The sequence below is a fragment of the Lithobates pipiens genome, unplaced genomic scaffold (genome assembly GCF_037356315.1).
Source record: "Lithobates pipiens isolate NorthernLeopardFrog02 unplaced genomic scaffold, aLitPip1_a1.2 Scaffold_19, whole genome shotgun sequence".
Classification (NCBI taxonomy): Eukaryota; Metazoa; Chordata; class Amphibia; order Anura; family Ranidae; genus Lithobates; species Lithobates pipiens.
The window spans coordinates 276362342-276386250 of record NW_027507764.1 but is presented as its reverse complement, the minus strand read 5'-3'; the positions used below and the strand labels follow the sequence as shown (position 1 = coordinate 276386250).

The 23909-nt window shown below is 47.0% G+C and overlaps 1 protein-coding gene and 1 pseudogene across 2 annotated transcripts in view; one reads left to right on the top strand and one right to left on the bottom strand.

The window, feature by feature from the left end:
- LOC143998056 (inhibitor of growth protein 2 pseudogene) overlaps nt 1-19133 on the top strand; it is a 37278-nt pseudogene extending 18145 nt beyond the window's left edge.
- The window catches only part of LOC143996716 (C-C chemokine receptor type 5-like), a 375898-nt gene that overhangs the window by 69940 nt on the left and 282049 nt on the right, over nt 1-23909 (bottom strand). The gene's annotated exons all lie outside the window — the stretch shown is intronic.

Genomic DNA, 23909 nt, shown 5'->3' with positions numbered 1-23909 from the left:
CAATGACACCTGCACCGTGATAGAGTCATCTGACACCAGCACCGTGATAGAGAGCACTGACATCAGCAGCGTGACATAAAGCACTGACACCAGCACCGTGATATACAGCACTGACACCAGCACCGTGATATACAGCACTGACATCAGCAGCGTGACATACAGCAATGACACCTGCACTGTGATAGAGCGATTTGACACCAGCACCGTGATATACAGCACTGACATCAGCAGCGTGACATACAGCAATGACACCTGCACCGTGATAGAGTGATCTGACACCAGCACCGTGATATATAGCACTGACATCAGCAGCGTGACATAAAGCACTGACACCAGCACCATGATATACAGCACTGACATCAGCAGCATGACATACAGCAATGACACCTGCACCGTGATAGAGTGATCTGACACCAGCACCGTGATATACAGCACTGACATCAGCAGCGTGACATACAGCAATGACACCTGCACCGTGATAGAGTGATCTGACACCAGCACCGTGATGGAGAGCACTGACATCAGCAGCGTAACAAAGCACTGACACCAGCACTGTGATATACAGCACTGACACCAGCACCGTGATATACAGCACTGACATCAGCAGCCTGACATACAGCAATGACACATGCACCGTGATATAGTGATCGGACACCAGCACCGTGATATACAGCACTGACATCAGCAGCGTGACATACAACAAGGACACCTGCACCGTGATAGAGTGATCTGACACCAGCACCGTGATAGAGAGCACTGACATCAGCAGCATGACATAAAGCACTGACACCAGCACCGTGATATACAGCACTGACACCTGCACCGTAAGCAGCCCCAGGAGGAAGTCAGCATAGCACAGGGATGGTGGGAGCCCCTCATAATGAGCATAGCACAGGGATGGTGGGAGCCCCTCATAATATGCACAGCAGAGGTACAGCCCCAGGAGGAAGTCAGCACAGCACAGGGATGGTGGGAGCCCCTCATAATAAGCAGCCCCAGGAGGATGTCAGCATAGCACAGGGATGGTGGGAGCCCCTCATAATAAGCAGCCCCAGGAGGAAGTCAGCACAGCACAGTGATGGTGGGAGCCCCTCATAATGAGCATAGCACAGGGATGGTGGGAGCCCCTCATAATATGCACAGCAGAGGTACAGCCCCAGGAGGAAGTCAGCACAGCACAGGGATGGTGGGAGCCCCTCATAATAAGCAGCCCCAGTAGAAATATGACACCGCTCAACCTCTTCAAACAGGAGGGTACGGGCATATAGTACGGTGTGCTTTTTTTGGACAAGGAAGTGAGCCAAATCAAGAAAGGAGGTCTGTGTGCTCGATTAAAAAAATAGGTTTATAGACATATACATGGTCTACTGGTCACATGTGCTGAATTCCTCCGAGATCCATGCCTCATTCATTTTTAGAAATGTGAGGTAGTTAACACTGTCGTGAGCTAGGTGAGTACGCTTATCGGTCACGATCCCCCCTGCTGCGCTGAACGTCCTTTCGGACAGGACACTGAATGAGGGGCAAGCCAACAGTTCGATTGCAAATTGGGTAAGCTCTGGCCAGAGGTCAAGCTTGCCCACCCAGTAGTCCAGGGGTTCATCACTCCTCAGAGCGTCCACATCGGCCGTTAACCCGATGTAGTCGGACACCTGACGGTCTAGGCGTTCCCTGATGCTGGATCCGGATGACACCTGTCGATGGGTCAGCTGAAAGAATGACCTCATATCCGAAGTCACCAACACATCTTCAAACCGGCCTCTTCTTGCAGGCGCTGTTGGATTGGTACCCGCAACTCCTTCTCTGGGAGTGGGAATTGCTCCTCTGCCAGCGCACGCAAAAGCAGAATGCAGAATTTCTCGAAGCAAGGCCTGGAAGTGCTCCATTCTGACAGCCCTCTGTGACGGCGGTAACATTTCCACCATATTGTGTTTTTACCGGGGGTCTAAGTACGTTGCCACCCAGTACTGGTCCTTGACCCTTATGCTTTTTATATGGGGGTCCCTATTAAAACACTGGAGCATGAAGGCCCCTATTTGCACTAAACTGGAAGCGGTGTGGTGGCCTGGCTCCTGCTCATCATCCAGGATAATGTCGTCCTCTTCATTCTCCTCTCCCCATCCACGCACAACAACAGGGATCCCAGAAAGGTTTAAATCATGCTCTTCTTGCTCCTCCTCATCCGCCCCGGCACCATCCTCCTCTGACTCCTCTTCAGACTCCTGTTGTTCACTTGTCTCAGATAGAGAAGCCCCCCCTGGGAATTCATCCAGCATTGCGACTTCCTCATCTTCCCGCTCCTGCTCCTCCACAGCTTGATCAATGACACGACGCAATGCACGCTCCATAAAGAAGGCATAAGGTACCATGTCACTGATGGCGCCATGGCTGCGACTGACCACTTTGGTGATCTCCTCAAATGGGCGCAGAAGTCTGCATGCATCGTGCATGAGCAGCCACTGGCGCGGTGAAAAAACCCAGCTCCCCAGAACCTGTTCTGCCGCAGAGTTCATAAAGGTAGACGTTAACTGCACGTTTCTGCTGGAGCAGCCTATCAAGCATATAGAAGGTTGAGTTCCATCGCGTCGGGCAATCAAAAATAAGACGTCTGACCGGCAGATTGTGTCGCCGCTGAATGTCAGCAAGACGAGCCATGGCCTTGTAAGATCTTCTGAAATGGGCCGAGATTTTCCTTGCCTGCCGCAAGATGTCCTGGACCCCAGGGTATTTGACAAGGAATCGCTGCACGACCAAGTTTAAGATGTGTGCCCTGCATGGCACGTGCGTAATTTTGCCCTGTTTCAATGCGCTAAGCAGATTGGCACCGTTGTCACACACCACTTTACCAACTGTCAAATTGAGCGTTGTTAGCTACTGATCTGCCTGTGAAAGCAAAGCTGAAAGGAGTGCCGGGCCAGTGTGGGTCTTGGCTTCCAGGCACAACAGACGCAGCACGGCATGGAAACGTCTCACCTGGCATGTCGAATAGGTTCTGGGGAGCTTGGGTGGCGCAGCGGAAGAGACGCTAGCAGTGGAAAAGGAGGAGTCAGCTGAGGAGGAGAGGGAGGAGGATGGAGTAGGAGGAGGAGGAGAAGAAGAGCCAGGTCTGCATGCAATCCGTGGCGGTAAAACCAAATCTACACGGGTGCAACGGGTTACATGCTTGACGGCCGTCAGAAGGTTCACCCAGTGGGCAGTAAAAGTGATATACCGTCCCTGCCCGTGTTTGCTAGACCACGTGTCTGTGGTCAGATGTATCTTGGCACCGACACTGTGTGCCAGAGATACATTCACTTGCCGCTGAACATGGCCATATAGCTCTGGGATGCCCTTCTCTGAGAAATACTTCCTTCCTGGGACCTTCCATTGTGGTGTTCCAATGGCCACAAATTTTCGAAAGCCCTCCGAGTCCACCAGTTTATATGGCAGTAGTTGGCGGGCTATCAGTTCCGACAAGCCAGCCGTCAACCGTTGGGCAAGAGGGTTATCCGGCGTCATCATTTTTTTACGCTCGAACATTAGGCCCACGGAAGCCTGCCTTTTTGCAGCAAAACGTGAGCTTGGCGTGATGGAAGGTGGAGTGGAGGACAATTGTGAGGAGAGAGGAGAAGGAGAAGTAGAAGACGAGGCTGGACGGTGAGAGCCTGGAGTGTGGCTTTGTGTGTTCCGTTGCTCCCACTGGGCTCGGTGATGGCTGCTCATGTGCCTTCTTAAGGCGGTCGTCCCAAGGTGAGTGTTGGGCTTACCGCGACTAATGCGTTGACTGCAAAGATTGCAGATGGCAACGCTATTGTCAGCAGCGGACACGTTAAAAAAAGCCCACAATGCGGAGCCATGTGCCGGCATCCTGGGAGCGCCAGATGTGACCGTACATGGTCGATGACTCGCTCCTGATACATTACCAGTCTGCTTTGTCCCTCCTGTGCAATGTAAGTTATTCCTGCTTCTCCTCCCTATCTGCTGGTCCATATCTCCCTCTGAACTCCCCTCCTCTTCCTCTCTTGTGGGCACCCACGTGACATCACTAGACACCTCATCATCGACGTCACCTTCCCCACTGCTATAAGTAGAGATCTTGGAGTAGGCAGCAACACCGGGGACCAACCTCCTCCTTGGGCTGATCTGGGTACTGTCGTCAGACTGCTGAGTGGCGGTTGTTCCTACCTCCTCTTCCACTGCCAAGAGTGGCTGCGCATCACAAATGTCTTGATATGGATCGAAAAATAATTCCTGTGACTCAAGCGGAAGGTATGTGGTGGTGGTGGTGGTGGTGTTGTTGTTGGTAGTGTCTTTGGGGGTGCACATAGCAGAGAGTGAAGAAGAGGGTGCAGATCGAGAGGATGAGGAGGGTGCAGAAGAGTACGGCTGAGTGAGCCACTGAACCAAGTCTGGTGCGTCCTTTAAAGTAATTGAACGCACCTTCTGCAACTTCCCACTTTGGCTCAAGCCTGTTGCTCCTGGCCTACCCCTTCCACCCCTGCGGAAGGGCCTGCTTCTTCCTCTGCCTGTCATTTTTTAAATGACCCTGTGACAAAACTCTCAGTCCCTATACTGATAAAGGACTGTTGCAGTATAGGGCAGCAGTCAGCAGTAGTGCACCTCAATCCTATATATTGTGCACCTATACCAGTCCTTAAGGAATAGCAGACTGTACCTCACTCAACCCTATGTACTGTAGTACCCTATACCTTACCAGTCCTTATAAGGACATTTGTGGAACTAGTAGGTTGTGAATGATTAGCAGACTGTACCTTAGTCCCTATACTGATAAAGGACTGCTGCAGCAGAAGGGCAGCAGTAAGCAGTAGTGCACCTCAACCCTATATATTGTGGACCTATACCAGTCCTTAAGGAATAGCAGACTTTACCTCACTCAACCCTATGTACTGTAGTACCCTATTACCTTATCAGTCCTTTTAAGGACCTTTGTGGAACTAGTAGGTTGTGAATGATTAGCAGACTGTACCTCCAGTCCCTATACTGATAAAAGACTGCTGCAGTATAGGGCAGCAGTCAGCAGTAGTGCACCTCAACCCTATATATTGTGGACCTATACCAGTCCTTAAGGAATAGCAGACTGTACCTCACTCAACCCTATGTACTGTAGTACCCTATATCTTACCAGTCCTTATAAGGACCTTTGTGGAACTAGTAGGTTGTGAATGATTAGCAGACTGTACCTCAGTCCCTATACTGATAAAGGACTGCTGCAGCAGAAGGGCAGCAGTCAGCAGTAGTGCACCTCAACCCTATATATTGTGGACCTATACCAGTCCTTAAAGAATAGCAGACTGTACCTCACTCAACCCTATGTACTGTAGTACCCTATACCTTACCAGTCCTTATAAGGACCTTTGTGGAACTAGTAGGTTGTGAATGATTAGCAGACTGTACCTCAGTCCCTATACTGATAAAGGACTGCTGCAGTATAGGGCAGCAGTCAGCAGTAGTGCACCTCAACCCTATATATTGTGGACCTATACCAGTCCTTAAGGAATAGCAGACTGTACCTCACTCAACCCTATGTACTGTATTACCCTATACCTTATCAGTCCTTATAAGGACCTTTGTGGAACCAGTAGGTTGTGAATGATTAGCAGACTGTACCTCAGTCCCTATACTCATAAAGGACTACTGCAGCAGAAGGGCAGCAGTCAAGTATAATATTCTTTCTATATTTGGAAGAAAGAATATTATACATGTACAAGCCTATTACCATACCAGTCCTGAAAAGAACCTTTGTGGACCTAATAGTAACAGCTACTAATTAAACTGACTGTCCCTCACTGCCACACACAGCTTCCTGCCTGTCCCTATTTAAACTGACAAAACACAGGCTGCTGGAACAATAACTTGAATAGCACTCAAAACTATATCCTGTACTACTTTACCATACCAGTCCTGAAAAGGACAATTTGTGGACCTAATAGTAACAGCTAATGATTAAACTGACTGTCCCTGCTGCACACAGCGTCCTGTCCCTCTCTCTACACTGACAAAAGACAGGCTGCTGCAACAATCACTAGCACAGCAGTGCCTCAAACCTATATCCTGAACTACACCTAACACCTATACCATAACAGTCCTGTAAAGAACTTTTGTGGACCTAATAGCTAGCGATTTGGGTCACTGCAGTCTCTCCCTGCTCCACACAGCAACCTCTCCCTATAGTGACATACGAAAGAATGTAAAATGGCCACCGGATCGGGTCTATTTATAAGTTAGGGGGAATGTCCAAGTGTCCATGTGCTGTAATGTCTCAATTGGCTGTCCTGTACCCCATGATGGATGTGTCATCATAGGTCAAAGTTCTTTTACACAGTAAAACACGGAAGTCCGCCAGGCAAACGGCAGCAATAGTCCGCCGATTGGGCGGACCGCTAACAGCCGATATTCGCCACGAAACGACCGCCGGGCGAACCGTTCGGCCATCCCTACAGTCGACCCAAGGCCTCTGGTCGACAGATGAATCCCAGTTACCGATCAATGTGCTAGAGCTTCCCGCTATCAGGCTATGTCTTTCCACATGGTCAATGAGGCTACTAGAGCGTCCGATCAGGATCCAGTCAGACAACGCCACGGCAGTGGCATATGTCAACCATCAAGGAGGAACAAGGAGCTCGGCTGCAGCATGAGAGGTCGCTTACATCCTGTGGTGGGCAGAGCGACACGTACCGGCCCTGTCAGCTATATACATCCTGGGAGTAGAAAACTGGCAGGCGGACTATCTAAGTCGCCAGATGCTGGACCCAGGAGAATGGTCATTGCATCTGGAGGTGTTCAGGCTTCTTTGCCTGCGGAGGGGCACACCAGATGTGGATCTTCTGGCCTCTCGGCTCAATCAGAAGGTACGGAGGTTCATGTCCAGGACAAGAGATCCTTGGGTAGACGCGTCAGGCGCATTGGTGGCTCCATGGGAGTAGTACCGGCTGATTCGCAAACCAATAAATATGTGCTTTTACCAAACACATGTGGCTGAATACATTTTGGCCTAAATGTATGACTAAAATTTAATTTATTACATTTTTTTATAACAAAAAGTAGAAAATATAATTTTCTTTAAAAAAAAAATCTTTTTTCATTTATATCGCAAAAAAGAAAAATCGCAGAGGCAATCAAATACCAATAAAAGAAAGCTCTATTTGTGGGAAAAAAGGACACAAATTTCGTTTGGGTACAACATTACATGACCGCGCAATTACCAGTTAAAGCAGCACAGTGCCAAATTGTAAAAATTCCTCTGGTCATTGAGCAGCCAAATTCTCCGGGGCTAAAGTGCTTAATGCAGCAAAGTGATGATGAACGTGGCAAGATAGCTAGTTCTGTCTTATAGCAATCCTATACTGTATGTTATCCAAAGGAATGTTGTCTGTGCACAGTGTTCAGAGTGTAGTACTTATGAAACACAATGGGATCCTGATAGAAATCGTCAGCCTCCCGGAGACACAATCAAATTATTATTTTTTGCTCCAGCTGGGCAGAGATGGCTAGAAATCTACTGACTCAGTGAACCAGTCGTTCTGCTGTGTTCAGCGCTGCTGCAGTGTGTCCTTCTGTAAGCGGGCAATGTCTGGCCTCTCTGGGGCTGGAGCTGGAGGCTGTGTATTATGTGGTAGGCTGCAATCTCCTCACACATGGGCGAGATGGTGCTTACGCGATGGGATCCAGGAAGCAAGAGAGCCTGGGCCTGGTTAGCAGATCCTTTTAACATGTGACATTAATATATGGCAGAAGGAATTCTTTTATCATGATATTTGAACATGTTTACCATACCCGCCTACTGGGGGATTTTTATGCTACATTTGTAATAAATGGTGATATTTTAAAATTTGCAGTTTCTAATTGTTACCAGTGAGTCATCCTAGACCACCCGTTACTGCTTTTTTTAATGTTTTTTTTTTCTTCTTAATTTTGGGTTGATGGTACAATTTTTGTTTTCTTTCCACATATATATGTGCATAAGCCTGTACATGAAGGTTATACATACACAATGTTAGCTATCCAACTCTACATCCCATGGGCTTCTGGATGCAGGATGGAGTGGCTTTGGTGCAGGGAGAGGACTGCACCCAAGCTGCTGAACTGCATGCACTGAAGCTCTTGCAGTAATTGAGGAAAGGGAGGCGAGGGCAAGAAAGTGTTTTACCCCAATAGAAATGCAAGCTGCTAGAGGTGCCCATGCCCCCCCCCCCCAATAACATTTATTATAGCACCACCCATATTTCTGTCCTATTAATATAGTGATCTGTGCAGGATATGTGTCAGCTTACTGTAACCACGTTAAAATTACAGGAATATGGGTGGCATTACAATGAGTGTTATCAGGCTGGACAGCTGCACTCCAGTAGCCACCTACTTTATTTTACAAAAAGTCCTTGAGGCTAGGTTCACACTATGAATCACCTATGAATCGCACAGGATTGCGCAATCGTAATTCACATGCGAAGCAGTGTGGTGTGATTTGAGCTCATTCATTTTGAATAGGCTTAAAGTGATTGTAAAGTCTTGGTTAAAAATAAAAAATAAACATAACAAACATGTTATACTTACCTGCCCTATGCAGTTGGTTTGGCATAGAGCAGACTGAATCCTCCTCTTCTCTGGTCCCTCTTCGCTGCTCCTCACCCCTTCCTCCTGTCGAGTGTCCCCACAGCAAGCGACTGACTTTGACAGCCGCAAGAGCCAATTGTGCCACTGCTGTGTCTCAGCCAATCAGGAGGAGAGTCACAGATGGCTAAGACACTCGTGGACATCGCTGGAGAGGGTTGTGGCTCGGGTAAGTAATTACTAGGGGTGCTAGGAAGATTGCTACACACAGAAGTTTTTTTTTATCTTACTGCAAAGAACTCCTTTAAATTACACCACATTGTACCAAAGTAGTGCATGAATTACTTTTGGAAATGCACTGCAACTGGAACACATGGTACTTTTGCACCGTGCGATATGGTGCAGGCAAACACACTGCATTTGTAACCTGCATTTGGGATATCATTAACATTGCAACATTCCCTAAAGAGAAGGAGCTCCAGGATCCTTTAGAAAAGAAATCTAAGTCGGCAACTACAAATACTGTAGCTGCTAACTATTAATATAACAACACTTGCAGTACCTGTCCAGGGATCATGTGATTTCCTCACACAAGTCGATTCTTCAAATGGCTGTGGGTGCAGGCACCAGCAACTCTATTAAGGGAAACAGGAAGTGAAGCCTTGTGGCTTTACAGCCTGCTGTGCATGCTGCTCCTTGTGAAGGGTACTGTAGTCTTCTGGGACCTGTGACACATCCCAGAAGACTGCGGGAAAAGAGTGGGGGCTGAACTTCTGCTTCAGATCGCTGTGGCCAACTGAGCCAGAAGTAGGAGCAGGTAGCTGTCAAAACTAGGTACCCACTCCCCTCCAAAAAGTGCCAAATGTGGCAGCGGTGGGGAGGGTGCAAACAAGTGGAGCTTCCCTTTTTTGGTGTAGCTCCACTTTAACTAGAGTTGCTTAAGTTATGTAGTATCAATAGTATCAGAGAGGAGTGTTCCGTGTTTCCGCTCATGGGCACCTCTGTAAAATAAAAAGTAGAGAATGCCCAGCAGTTAATAAGAAGAGAAATGGTGAGAGAGAGGAGAGAGCAGGGGGAAATGGTGAATATAGATGAAGAGAGCAGAAAGAGAAACGAGAGAGGCAGAAATAGACGGTGAATGCTTGCCTAGGATGGGCAGGAGTGGGAAAGGGGAAGACTAGAATGTGGCAGGCCCCTTGTCTAATTGTTGTTCCGTGGGCACACAAGACTGAACACCCTCCAGGAAACAAAAACATTTCTACGGCTTTGGCATGGCTTATGCAGAGTTTGCAGACCTTGAGGGTACTGTTAGCAGCACGGTAAAAAGGCCCATACATCTTTAGTTTCTTTATTTTTATGCCTGAGGCTATCAAAAAAAAATCTTCAGGGAGTATTACAACAACTTGTACAACTATCCATACTGCACCTTGACTGGCAGCTGAATATACAGTATCACTCCTGGTTTAAAAGAGTCATTCAAAGCAACCACATTACTGACCAAAAATACCCCACTCCCTTTACTGAGGAATAAGTATCTCTGGCAATTAAATTATTTCCTTCTGGTTATAGCCATGGCCCATGAAAGAGTTGTCATAGGAAAAACTGATGAAGTCTGGCCATTTGGACGTAACGCATATAGGGGGTAGTGCTTGATCCATGATGTTATCCCTCCATATTTGATCTGCTGAGTGGTGGGATCGGTACATAGAGGGAATACAACTGGCATTGTAAAGCGCTGCATCTAGCACTTGATGTGCTTTTTATTCTGTGAGGCGGCGTACACACGCGGGGACTGTCTGCCGAAACTAAGTTCGTCAAACAGTCCGCTCAAACTTTTGAATGAACGAACACGCCCACACACGGCACTTTTTGAGCGGACAAATATGGCAAACTTTGTTCGTCGTACTAAGTCCGCGCAACTTTTGAAATGAGCGGACTCGCCCACACACGAGGCAACAGTCCGCTCATTTCGAGCACGTGTCAAGGTAGGCGGGGCCCGCGACGGAGACGTCGCGGGCTCCGCCGCCTGGAATGGACTTAAAGGGGAACCCCAACGCCGAAAAAAATCGGCGTGGGGTTCCCCACAAAGTCCACAACAGACCCTTGTCCGAGCACGCTACCCGGCCGGCCAGGAAAGGGGGGCGAGCGAGCGCGCCCCCCTCCTGAGCCGTACCAGGCCGCGTGCCCTCAACATGGGGGGTGCCTTGGGGAAGGGGGGGCCGCGCGGCCCCCCCACCCCAAAGCACCTTGCCCCCATGTTGATGAGGACAAGGGCCTCTTCCCGACAACCCTGGCCGTTGGTTGTCGGGGTCTGCGGGCGGGGGGCTTATCGGAATCCGGGAGCCCCCTTTAATAAGGGGGCCCCCGGATACCAGCCCCCCACCCTATGTGAATGAGTATGGGGTACAATGTACCCCTACCCATTCACCTGTAAAATAAAAGTACCCCAAAAAAAAAACACAACACACGAGATAAAATATTTTATTGCACAGCTCCGGGGGTCTTCCGTCTTCGGGGGTCTTCTCGCCGGACTCCTCCGCTATCTTCTTGTAGCTCTTTTGCTAGCGGAGGAGTCCGGCTTTCTTCCTCCCCGCCGCCGGCCTCTTCTCCCGACTTCGGGGGTCTTGTCCCCCTCTTTTGTTCTTCTGCCGGGCCACCGCGCCTTCTTATAGCTCTTTTGCAGGCGGTGGCCCGGTCTTCTGTCGCCGCTGTCGCCGCCGCCTTCCGTTCTTGTTCTGAGCGGCCACTTATATAGTGACAATGGGGCGGTGTCACATGGTATATGTCACATGGGTTGGTCACATGGTGACCCCGCCCCCTTACGATGTCATAGTCCCCATGTGACATCAACCCATGTGACCAACCCATGTGACATATACCATGTGACACCGCCCCATTGTCACTATATAAGTGGCCGCTCAGCGCGGCTCTGGCATTCCGGCCGGAGAGAGCGACGTGTCAACATCTCCTGGAGAAGAACAAGAAGAACAAGAAGAAGAAGAAGAAGAAGAAGAAGAACGGAAGGCGGCGGCGACAGCGGCGACAGAAGACCGGGCCACCGACTGCAAAAGAGCTATAAGAAGGCGCGGTGGCCCGGCAGAAGAACCGAAGAGGGGGACAAGACCCCCGAAGTCGGGAGAAGAGGCCGGCGGCGGGGAGGAAGAAAGCCGGACTCCTCCGCTAGCAAAAGAGCTACAAGAAGATAGCGGAGGAGTCCGGCGAGAAGACCCCGAAGACGGAAGACCCCCGGAGCTGTGCAATAAAATATTTTATCTCGTGTGTTGTGTTTTTTTTTTGGGTACATTTATTTTACAGGTGAATGGGTAGGGGTACATTGTACCCCATACTCATTCACATAGGGTGGGGGGCCGGTATCCGGGGGCCCCCTTATTAAAGGGGGCTCCCGGATTCCGATAAGCCCCCCGCCCGCAGACCCCGACAACCAACGGCCAGGGTTGTCGGGAAGAGGCCCTTGTCCTCATCAACATGGGGACAAGGTGCTTTGGGGTGGGGGGGCCGCGCGGCCCCCCCTTCCCCAAGGCACCCCCCATGTTGAGGGCACGCGGCCTGGTACGCCCCCCTTTCCTGGCCGACCGGGTAGCGTGCTCGGACAAGGGTCTGTTGTGGACTTTGGGAGGACCCCCACGCCGATTTTTTTCGGCGTTGGGGTTCCCCTTTAAGTCCATTCCAGGCGGCGGAGCCCGCGACGTCTCCGTCGCGGGCCCCGCCTACCTGCACACGCGCTCGAAATGAGCAGACTTCCCTCCGAGCGGGAACAGTTTGCTCATTTCGAAAGTGGCCTACACACGGGCGGACTGTTCGCTCAAACCAAGTTTCAGCGGACAGTTTTTCGGAATTTCCGAAAAACTTTGTTCGTCAAACTGTCCGCTGAAACTGTCCGCTGAAGCCCCACACACGAGCGGACTGTCCGCTGAAACACTGTTCAGCGGACAAAGTTGAGCCAACAGTCCGCCCGTGTGTACGCGGCCTAAGTGTTTTTGTAAATTTAGGGTTATTTTCAACTTGTCCATAAATGTTCCATGGCTGCTTGTAAAAAATTAAAAACTTTGCTGACAGTGCACTGTGCATACACAGTGCCAAAGTCAGCCAAATTACATTCTGCTGCTTTTGGCACGCATGGATGTTGCATCGCGAATTCGGGTCCACGCATGGATATTTTCATGAGGTCATGACGCGCGACACTTGGCATGCATAAAACCATGGACTCCTGAAAGACGCACTAGTTCCTGGTTGCTCTGCTCACACACTGCTCGGCATGCTGCCCTGCCCTTCTAGTTAACTAACACCTGCTGCTCTCAGTGACTGCCTGCCCTGGACCTAGTTCTGCCTGCCAGTGCCACTGCCACCCAGGCCAGGACAGGCCCAGCCAACACCACAGACACACAATAACCAGACCATCTATGCCCAGTGCCCTCATCAGTGCCCAGGCCCAGCCCACAAAAGTTGGTATGTATTATATTAAAAAAACAAAAAATAAATAAACTAGTTATGGCCTCAAGACCAAATCATCACAGAGTCTATATAAACGTATCTAAAAAATCTAGACAAATGCATCATGAAAACAACTTTGTTGTGCATACACACCTCCCAACTTTTGAACTTCAGAATGAGGGACACTTGAGGAAGTAAGTAACCTTGCATAGCGCACCGTGGCAAATGTGGTGTCGCCAAACCGTTGGTAGTGGGAGGAGCTTAAGGAGTATTAACCAGTTGCCCACCGCGACATAACCAAATGACGGCTACAGGTCGGATGACTCTGGGAGGCTGTTATATTGCCCAGTCCAATATACCATGGGCAATATATCAGTTGTCAACAGACCACAGCATGTCTGGTTCAGCTCATCCCCTCTCCTCACACGATCAGTACTTTGTGGGAGGAGAGGAAGGAGTTGGGGGCAGGAGCGCTGTGGGCTGGATCTGAAGTGCCCACAGGGCTGATCTCTGCCCATTCCTGCCCATTCATGCTCCACCCGTGGCTCATCCATGCTCCATCCGTGGCTCATCCATGCTCATCCATGCCCATCCATACCCAGCCATGCTCATCTATGCCCAGCCATGCTCATCCATGGCTCATCCATGCCGTCAATGCACATCCATGCCACATCAGTGCTCATCCGTGCCACATGCTCCATCCATGGCTCATCCATGCTCATCCATGGCTAATCCATCCCCATCCATGCTCATCCATGCCCAGCCATGTTCATCCATCCCCGTCCATGGCTCATCTATGCCACATCAGTGCTCAGGGTTGCTACATCCATGTCACATCAGTGCTAATCCGTGCCACATTCTTGCAACATCAGTACTCATTCATGCTGCATCAGTTCTCATCCATGCCACTACAGTGCACATCAGTGCCACTACAGTGCCCATCAGTGTCTCGCAAAAGTATGATAGGTAACAAAATTGTGATTGGTCCAATGGCCAGGGAACACCCAGTATATTATCGGCACCACATCCCAGAGAAAGCATTTACTGGTACAGAAAAGAACATAAGGATTTTTTACGGTGCCTCCAAAAATATAATGGTAGCTGAATTCATTGTAATACAATAACAATGTAATACAAATATAACAATTTTATTAAGATACAAAATATAAAACAATTTCACAAGCTTGTTTAATGGCAATGGGGTCGCTGCATCAGTTCTCATCCATGCCACTACAGTGCACATCAGTGACACTACAGTGCCCATTAGTGTCTCACAAAAGTATAATAGGTAGTCAAATTAGATGTGTAATTTATGCTCCTAGAACACCTGATGGTGCTCCCTGCATGTTGGGCCTCTGTATGTGGCCTGGCTGTGTAAAAGTCTCACACATGTGGTATCGCCATACTCAGGAGGAGTAGCAGAATGTATTTTAAGATGTAATCTTTTCCAAAAAGTTGTGGAAAAAATGACATGATTCTAAAGACTCATTATGCCTCATAATATAATGGCACCATCCCAATGGGTACAATGCCGACTTTGCAGCGCTGCACCGATTTCCAAAAGTTGTTCCCGCACAGTAGTGCAGAAACAACTTTTGGAAATTGGTGCTGCATGGCAAAGTACTTTCCTGACAGCTCCATGTCAGCACAGCTGAGTATAGGCCCCCCCCCCCCATATCTCCAGGACTTAACTCATATACATTTGAGCCCACCTACAGTCTCTGCATTCTTCTTTTTTCCTCCTATGCACAGGACCTAGGTGTGCTCCTCTACCTGGCTGGTCTAAATGGCTGGCTGTCCATCCATGTGTGGACTAGACTGGGCAAAATCCCTGGTGTCTCGGCTAAATGTGCCCCATTGCTGGTCTTCGGGGCAGCTTTTATCAGGGCTAACAGCCTTGTCTGGGGTCTGCTGGGTCCATGTAATATGGGCAGCGGTGTTGGCAGAGTCTCCCCTATGAACGCGCACCCAGCTGTGATGGTGTTTACGGTCGGATGACGGAGGTTAGGTGAGCTAAATTTGAAAAATGCTTTGTATCCAAATGAATGCTGCATTTCTGGGTATTGTGGTGCCTTTCTCCCTGCAGGCTCTATGCATAGCCTGAGCTCCTCCACAGGGAGTACTCTGCATAACAAGTACACAGAGTAATTCTTTGTTTTTTCACACATGGCAATAACCTGTTGGTGGCTTTTCATGTTTGCTTAGTATTGTGCCAATGTTTAAATTTTGTGCCTGAACTGACCTTCGGGGTCCATATCACACAACATTCCTTTTGGGGAGTACTCAAGAAATTAGCCCTTGAATGTGAGCCATGCTTTAAAATGTTTAATCAAGGCGACTTCTGCCATCAGGAAGTCGGAGCATCTGTTTGTCATTCCAGGTGGAACACATAATGATTTTACAGTTTCCAGCAAGATTATTGCCTCTTGGTTGGTAAAGCTCATCTCCTTGGCATACAAGTTGAAAGGGTTGGATGTACCAGGATAATCAGGGCACTCTTCACTAAAAGGGTCTTGACCTGGAGAGTGGCAGCAGGCCGAGTGTCTGAAACTGCAAGGCAGCTACGTGGGCACCAAAAGATTCATATTCATGGCTTAATGACAGTTGAGTTTGGCAGAGGCATCTTGGCTTCTGTTTTTTTAGTCAAAATTGAGGATTGTGTAGAATTATCCCTCCCCTGTTTTGGTTAGTTAGTTTCCAGCTGTGCTGCCATGGAACTGTCAGGAAAACAGAAAATTGAATTCAAATACTTACTATAATTTTCCTTTCCCGAGGAGCTCCATGACAGCACAGATCTCACCCAGCTTGGTAGGAATAGTTACAGAATGCCGAGGCTGTAGTTGGGCTCAAATGTATATGAGTTAAGTCCTGGAGGCATGGGCGGTGTGGAGCCTGTACCCAGCTGTGCTGCCATGGAACTCGACAAGAAAGGAAAATTATGGTATGTATTTGATTTCAATTTTCCATTTTGGTGACTTCAATGGACATCTGTGAAAGAACCCGTAAAGATGTCTTTCCAGTTGCCCCCAAAGTCGGACTGAAATGTGGCTTTGAAATCACGTGAGCTCAGATGAAGTTTCACGATTTCAAAGCTGTGTTCAGTGTGAACGAGAGCTAAAACCTAGAAGCTGATTGGTTACCATGCACAGCTGCATCAGATTCTGAGTGCACCAGTTTTAGTAAATCTCCCCCTTAGGCTGGGTTCATATGTGTTTGGTGCGAATTCCAGCTCCATTTTCTCTGCAAAGAGAAAAAAAAACAGCTGTTCAGCGGTTCCTCTCCATTGTAGCTACGGATCAGTGAGCAGGGAGAGGGGGAGGTGTAGTGAGGAGAAGGAGAGAATTGCTGTTCAGAACGGAATGCATCTGCGAATCAGATGCATTCCCATAGCAGATAATATGCTTGTAATTCGCACCGCAATGCTCAGAAAACGCACAGTGTATTTGGGCAATGCGCATATTTTAAAATGTCCTGCGAATTGGATGCGGTGTAAGCCGCATCTAATTCGCATAGGTGTGAATGGGACCCTAATCTTTATCTCAACAACGGCTTGGGGAGCTAGTCTGTATGACGAAGACACAATTTAGTGCACTCGGAAAAAGATTTTTGAATAAAGTCTGGTGTCTCTTTCACAGACTTTGGATAGAAATAACAGGTGCGGAAAAATTGGGCTTTGGGTGTCGGTGGTGCCTTCACACCATAACCCTACACAGGTACGCTTGATGGAAGCAAGAATTGGCCTTGCCTTAGAGCAGTGTTTCTCAAATCCAGTCCTCAGGCCCCCCCAACAGGTCATGTTTTCAGGTTTTCCATTATTTTTCACAGGTGATTTGATCATTTTCACTGCCTTAGCAATTACCACAGCCGTTTCATCTGAGGGAAATCCTGAAAACATGACCTCTTGGGGGGGCCTGAGGACTGGATTTGAGAAACACTGCCTTAGAGGCATAAATCTTGCACGAATGCTGTTTACCTTGTCCACTTGGAAAAAATGGCACAGGAAGTTCTCTCTCTCTTCTCCATGCCCACCCCTTTTGAATGTTATTTTCAACCCCGACCTGCCAGATCTCTCTGCGATGAATATGTTTCCATGGTTTAGAGCGGGCATATTCCAACTTCACCACTTAGTTCACCCGCTGACCTGTAAACTATTACCCCTCCCAGAGTTTCAAAACAAATATGATATACCAAAACAGCTCTTCTTTTCTTACCTCCAATTCAAACACTATTTCCACTCCATATCATCTACCATGACCTTAGAAAAACCTAATGCCTTTGAGGTTCTGTGCACCCAGGACCCTTATCAGTAGGGATGAGCTTCGAGTTCGAGTCAAACTCATGTTCAACGCGAACATTGCCTGTTCGCCTGTTCAGCGAACAGTGAACAATTTGGGCTGTTTGCGGCAAATTGGAAAAGCTGGAACACCCTATACAAGTCTATGGGAGAAATCTAAAGTGCTAATTTTAAAGGCTAATATGCAAGTTACTGTCCTAAAAAGTGTTTGGGGACCTGGGTCCCCAAACATTTCCTGCGTTTTAAAAACTGCCATTTTTTCAGGAGCAGTGATTTTAATAATGATTAAAGTGAAACAATAAAAGTGTAATATTTCTTTAAATTTCATACCTGGGGCGTGTCTATAGTATGCCTGTGAAGGGGCGCATGTTTCCCGTGCTTAGAACTGTCCCTGCACAAAGTGTAATTTCGCAAGGAAAAAAAGTCTTTTAAAATCACTTTCCATTGTCGGCTCCCGTAATACAGAGAACACTCAATGAGTGTTCTCTGTATTAACGACAATTCATTCATTGATAAAAAAAAAAAAAAAGCGTGGGGGTTCCCCTAAATTCAATTACCAGGCCCTTCAGGTCTAGTATGGATATTAAGGGGAACCCCGCATCAAATTAAAAAAAAAATTGACATGGGGGTCCCCCTAAAAATCCATACCAGACCCTTTATCCGAGCACGCAACCTGGCAGGCCGCAGGAAAAGAGGGGGGATGAGAGAGCGCCCCCCCTCCTGAACCGTACCAGGCCACATGCCCTCAACATTGGGAGGATGCTTTGGGAATCTGTGACCCCTCAAAGCACCATGTCCCCATGTTGATGTGGAGAAGGGCCTCATCCCCACAACCCTGGCCGGTGGTTGTGGGGGTCTCTGGGCGGGGGGCTTATCAGAATCTGGAAGCCCCCTTTAACAAGGGGACCCCCAGATCCTGCCCTCCCTGTTTGAAATGGTAAGAGGGGAAAAAGTACCCCTACCATTTCACAAAGAAAGTGTAAAAATGGTTAAATAAGACAAACACACTTTTGAAAAATTCCTTTATTAAAAATAAAAAAAAGATTCCAGCGGTGGTAATCCACTCTTGCTATCCAGCGATGGATCATCTCTCCGGGGCCCAGCGATGGCTGATCTGATCCAGCTACGGGTGATTTTCAGTCCAGCGCTGTCCATACATCCGTCTTTTGTCTCCACTGCGGGGATCCCAGCGCTGACGTTTCTTATATTAGGAGGGCGGGGCCACCTGTCACCTGACCCCGCGCCCCTCTGACGCTGATGAGGGAAGCCATGGGTTTCCCCAGTGACGTATGGGTGACCCCGCCCCCCTCTGATGTAAGATAGAAAATAGGACTAAGCAGATTGATGCCCTTGGCAAAGGCTTTTTTGAACAGGATGAAGGTGAAAAACCTTCTTCAGAAAAGTCCAAATCTGAATCCAATACAGCCAAGCATTCTACCCGGAGACCTCGCAGGCAGCGCAACAGTTGGGACTTGTGTCACATGGTCATTGGAACAGAATATGGTGATGAACCACCAAACGAAAAGAAGGCCAAGTCTTTCAAGAAGAAGAAACGAACCAAAGCCAAGCAGGAAAGGGAGGTGTCCCCGATTCCATTTGTCGTTGACTCCAATGAGCCAACATACTGCTTGTGCAATAAAATGTCTTATGTAGAGATGATAGGATGTGACAATGAGGAATGTGCCATAGAGTGGTTCCATTTCTCCTATGTTGGACTTACCTATAAACCTAAGGGCAAATGGTACTGTCCTGACTGCAGAGGGGACAATGAGAAAACCATGAACAAAAACACAGAAAAAACAAAAAAAGGGACCGGAGGTCAAGATAATATTATTTTTATTTTTTTGTGGGTTTCCTGTATAGTTTTCTGGACTTTTTTTTTCTTTTTGTATGTGGGAACAATGTTTTAGTATAAGTGATACTAATTTTTTTAGCATTGCAATATTAAAATTTGTTATGGCTGTAAAAAAAAAAAATTATATATATATATATATATATATATATATATATATATATATATATATATATATATATATATATATATATATATATATATATATATATATATATATATATATATAAAGTGCACAATTAATCAATTTCATATAAAATAATAAAGTGCAACGTGCTCAATAAATGTTATGAATAAAACTTAATGATAAACCCGTCCTTTGTGAAGTCCATAAATTTCCTGCATCCTTTCTGAGTTGCAAGCAGAGTTACCCAGTGTGCTGTGAACAAAATATATTGTCCCTGACCATGCTTTCTGGACCACGTGTCAGCAGTAATGTGGACCTTGTGGCTGACTGCCTTGTCCAATGATGCCGCAGCATTGCCTTCCACATGATGGTAGAAAGCTGGAATAGCCTTTTGCAAAAATAAATATTGACCCGGAACCTGCCATTGTGGTAGAGCACATTCTGCAAATTTGCAGAAGGGGGCAGAATCCACCAGATGGAAAGGCAGGCGTTGCAAAGCCAGCAACTTTGACAAGCTTGAATTTAAACCCTGGGCATGTAGGTGGCAGTGACTGTATTTTTTTTCTTTTTAAACTACAGCTAGTGGTGTGCTACTGGCATATGTGCTGCAAGGACCTGGAACACCCTACACTATACCATCATCCCTGTCAGCTGCTGAGAGGTCATGAGTAAGGATGAGCTCAGGCGTGTTCACGTGGTCCACGTGCAGAGCCTGCCAGGAAGTCAGTGCAGCTCTGCGCTAATCACAGGCAGGGAGACATTTCCCGATTTCTGCAGCTGCGCATCGGGGCAATGTCTCACTGCCTGTGATTAGCGCAGAGCTGGGTCGACTTCCTGGCGACTCTGCACGTGGACCTGAGCTCATCCTTAGTCATGAGGTATAGCGGTGGTAGACTGGAAAGGTGAGCAGAAATGCTTCCCTTTTGTGTGGCTTTTATGTGCTCTTGCCAATGGGCTGAGTGGTGGGAGGTTAAATGCCTCGTCAAGCATGTGGTACCCAAATGGCTGGTGTTTTTGCAACGCTTGATGTGCTTGAGGCAAAGTTTGCAAAATGCAATAGTGCGATCGGCTGCACATGTGCTAAAAAGGCCCAAAAAGCTGACTTGTGGGAAGTGGGCCAGGAGATAACAGCTCCATAATCTGGTGGAATCGGGTGGCTGCTCTCTACTCTTCCATGATGGCTGCCTCTTTGGGGTTGTGCCTCACCCTCACTTTCCTCCTCTGCTCTATATGGCACCGAAGTCGCATCAGTGACCTCATCATCATCATCATCTCCATCTTATCACTGGAGACAAATAGGCAATACACTGGGCCTGCAGCTGCCAATTTGTTGTTTACCAGTGTTCACCCCTCTCTGTAGGCTCATGTTCCTACCTTAATCAACCTCAGAACCAAGATCTGAATCAAGTAATGGTTGTGCATCGTCAAGGAGCAAGTAGCTGATGCTGTGTTCAAATAACTCAGCTGAATCCTCCATGCATGATGCTGGGGCTATGGCAGAAGTAGCTGCGGACAAGGAGGCAGAATAAGCCACTCTGGCAGTTGCAGCACACTAGTCTCTGCTTGGGAGACAAAGAATGAGGAGGATGACGATGGTTTACATAGTTACGTAGTTACATGTTCATGTTGAAAAAAGTCCATCCTGTTCAACCACAAAAAAAAATAATATCCAACACAAGTCCATCCAGTCCAACCACAAAAAAATAACATAAAAAAATAAATAAATCATATTGTTTAGTAAGCCAGTCCACCCCCTCCTCTGCATGCTGCGGCTTGATGGCGCGGGCTTGATGGCACGGGCAACATCACTAAACAGAGCAAATGATGCCTGAGGAAGAAGCCACATCCACTTTTGCCTGTGAACACATAGGACACATATACACTGCTGGCCCCCTCACAGTGCCGTGGAAACATCTGCCTCTCCTTGCTGGCCTCCCAGAAATGATGGGGGGGGGGGGGGGTGGCTTATTAACAAGATGGAATAAAGATGTGGAAATGGGTACGTGCATGCACTTATCAATGGAAAGGTGTGTTTGGTGCACTTTACCTTTTATACTCACTACACAGACACACTCCACTGGCGCACTACAATATACTGCAGTAAAACTGCACTGATGCACTGCAATATACTGTGGCAAACGTGCACCAACGCACTGAAATATACTGTGTTAAATGTACAGTAACACACTGAAATATACTGCATTAAATGTGCAGTAACGCACTCAAATATACTGCGTTAAACTGATTTAATTAATGGAAAGTAGTGTACTGCATTAAACATGCCCTAATTCACTGATATATACTGCGTTAAACATGCAGTAACGCACGGATATATACAGCATTAAACATGCAGTAATGCACTGATATTTACTGCTTTAAACGTACAGAAACGCACGATATATACTGCAATAAACGTTCAATAACGCACAGATATATACTGCGTTAAATGTACAGTAACACACACAAATTAACTGTGTTAAACGTGTAGGAACATGCAGTAATGCACTGATATATGCTGTATCAAACATGCAGTAATGCACAGATATATACTGTGTTAAAACGTTCAGTAATGCACTGATATATACTGCATTAAACGTGCAGTAACGCACTGATATATAGAACGTTAAATGAGCAGTAATGCCCTGATATACACTGCTTTAAACGTGCATTAACGATTGGATATATATTGTGTTAAACATACAGTAACGCACTCAAATTAACTATGTTAAATATGCAGGAACACACAGATATATACTGCGTTAAACATACAGTAATTCACTGATGTATATGGCATTAAACGCGCAGTAACGCAACTGAAATATACTGCATTAAATGTGCAGTAACGCATGGATATATACTGTGTTAAACGTGCAGTAACGCAAATTAAATATACTGCATTAAATGTGCAGTAATGCATGGATATATACTGTGTTAAACATCAAGGAACACACTGATATATACTGCGTTAAATGGGCAGTAGCACACTGATATATACACTGCATTAAACATGCAGTAATGCACGGATATATACAGCGCTAAACCTGCAGTAACGCATAGATATATACTGCTTTAAATCTCCAGTAACGCACTGATATACATTGCGTTAAATGTGCAGTAATGCACAGATATATACTGTGTTAAACGTGCAGTAACGTACTGATATATCAGTGTGTTAAACATACAGTAATGCACTGATATACAGTTGTGCTCATACCTTTACACACCATGGCAGAATTTATGATTTCTTGGTCATTTCTCAAACAGTATGAATGATAAAACGAAAGATTTTCTTTCGCTCATGGTGAGTGTTTGGCTGAACCCATTTATTATCAATCAACTTTTGGGCAGCACAGTGGTGTAGTGGTTAGCACTCTCACCTAGCAGTAAAAAGTGTTGCTGGTTTGAATCCCAACCACCACTCTACCTACCTGGAGTTTTCATGTTCTCCCTGTGCCTGTGTAGGTTTCCTCCAGGTACTCCAGTTTCCTCCCATACTCCAAAGACATGCTGGTAGGTTAATTGGCTTCTGTCCAAAATTGGCCCTAGTATATGAATGGGGACCTTGGATTGTGGGCTCCTTGAGGGTAGGGACTGATGTGAGTGTGCAATGTTCAGGGATAGGGACAATTGTAGACACTCACTCAGGTTGGACTGGAGACTTTATTCAACCTTACTATGTAACTGCGTTTACTCTTTTTAAATTATAATCACAACAGAAACTACCCAAATGACCCTGATCAAAAGTTTACATACCCCAGTTCTTAATACCTTGTATTGCCCCCTTTAACATCAATGATAGCTTGAAGTCTTTTGTGGTATTTGTGGATGAGACTCTATCTTCTCAGGTGATACATTTTTGGGCTGTCTTGCATGAACTGCACGTTTGAGATCTCCCCGGCGTGGCTCAATGATATTTAGGTCAGGAGACTGAGATGGCCACCCCAGAACCTTAACTATTCTGCTGTAGCCAGTGACAGGTCGACTTGGCCTTGTGTTTTGGTTCATTGTCATGTTGGAATGTCCACGTACATCCCATGCACAGCTTCCTGGCTGATGAATACAAATGTTCCTCCAGTATTTTTTGATAACATACTGCATTCATCTTGCTGACAACTTTGACAAAATTTCCTGTGCCTTTGTAGCTCACACAACCCCAAAACATCAGCAATCCAACTCTGTGTTTCACCGTAGGAATGGTGCACCTTTCATCATAAGCCTTGTTGATACATCTCCAAATGTGGCATTTATGGTTGTGGCCAAAGAGCTCAATTTTGGTCTTATCACTCCAAATGACTTTGGACCAGGAGGTTTGAGGCTTGTCTCTGTGCTGCTTAGTGTATTGTAAGCAGGATACTTTGTGGCATTTGCATAGTAATGGCTTTCTTCTGGCAAGTCAACCATGCAGCCCATCTTTCTTCAAGTGCCTCCTTATTGTGCATCTTGAAACAGCCACACCACATGTTTTCAGAGAGTCCTGTATTTTACCTGAAATTATTTGCGAGTTTTTCTTTGCATCCCGTACAATTTTCTTGGCAGGTGTTGCTGAAACCTTAGTTAGTCTACCTGGCCGTGGTTTGGTTTCAACAGAACCTCTCATTTTCCACTTCTTGATTACAGTTTGAACACTGCTGATTGGC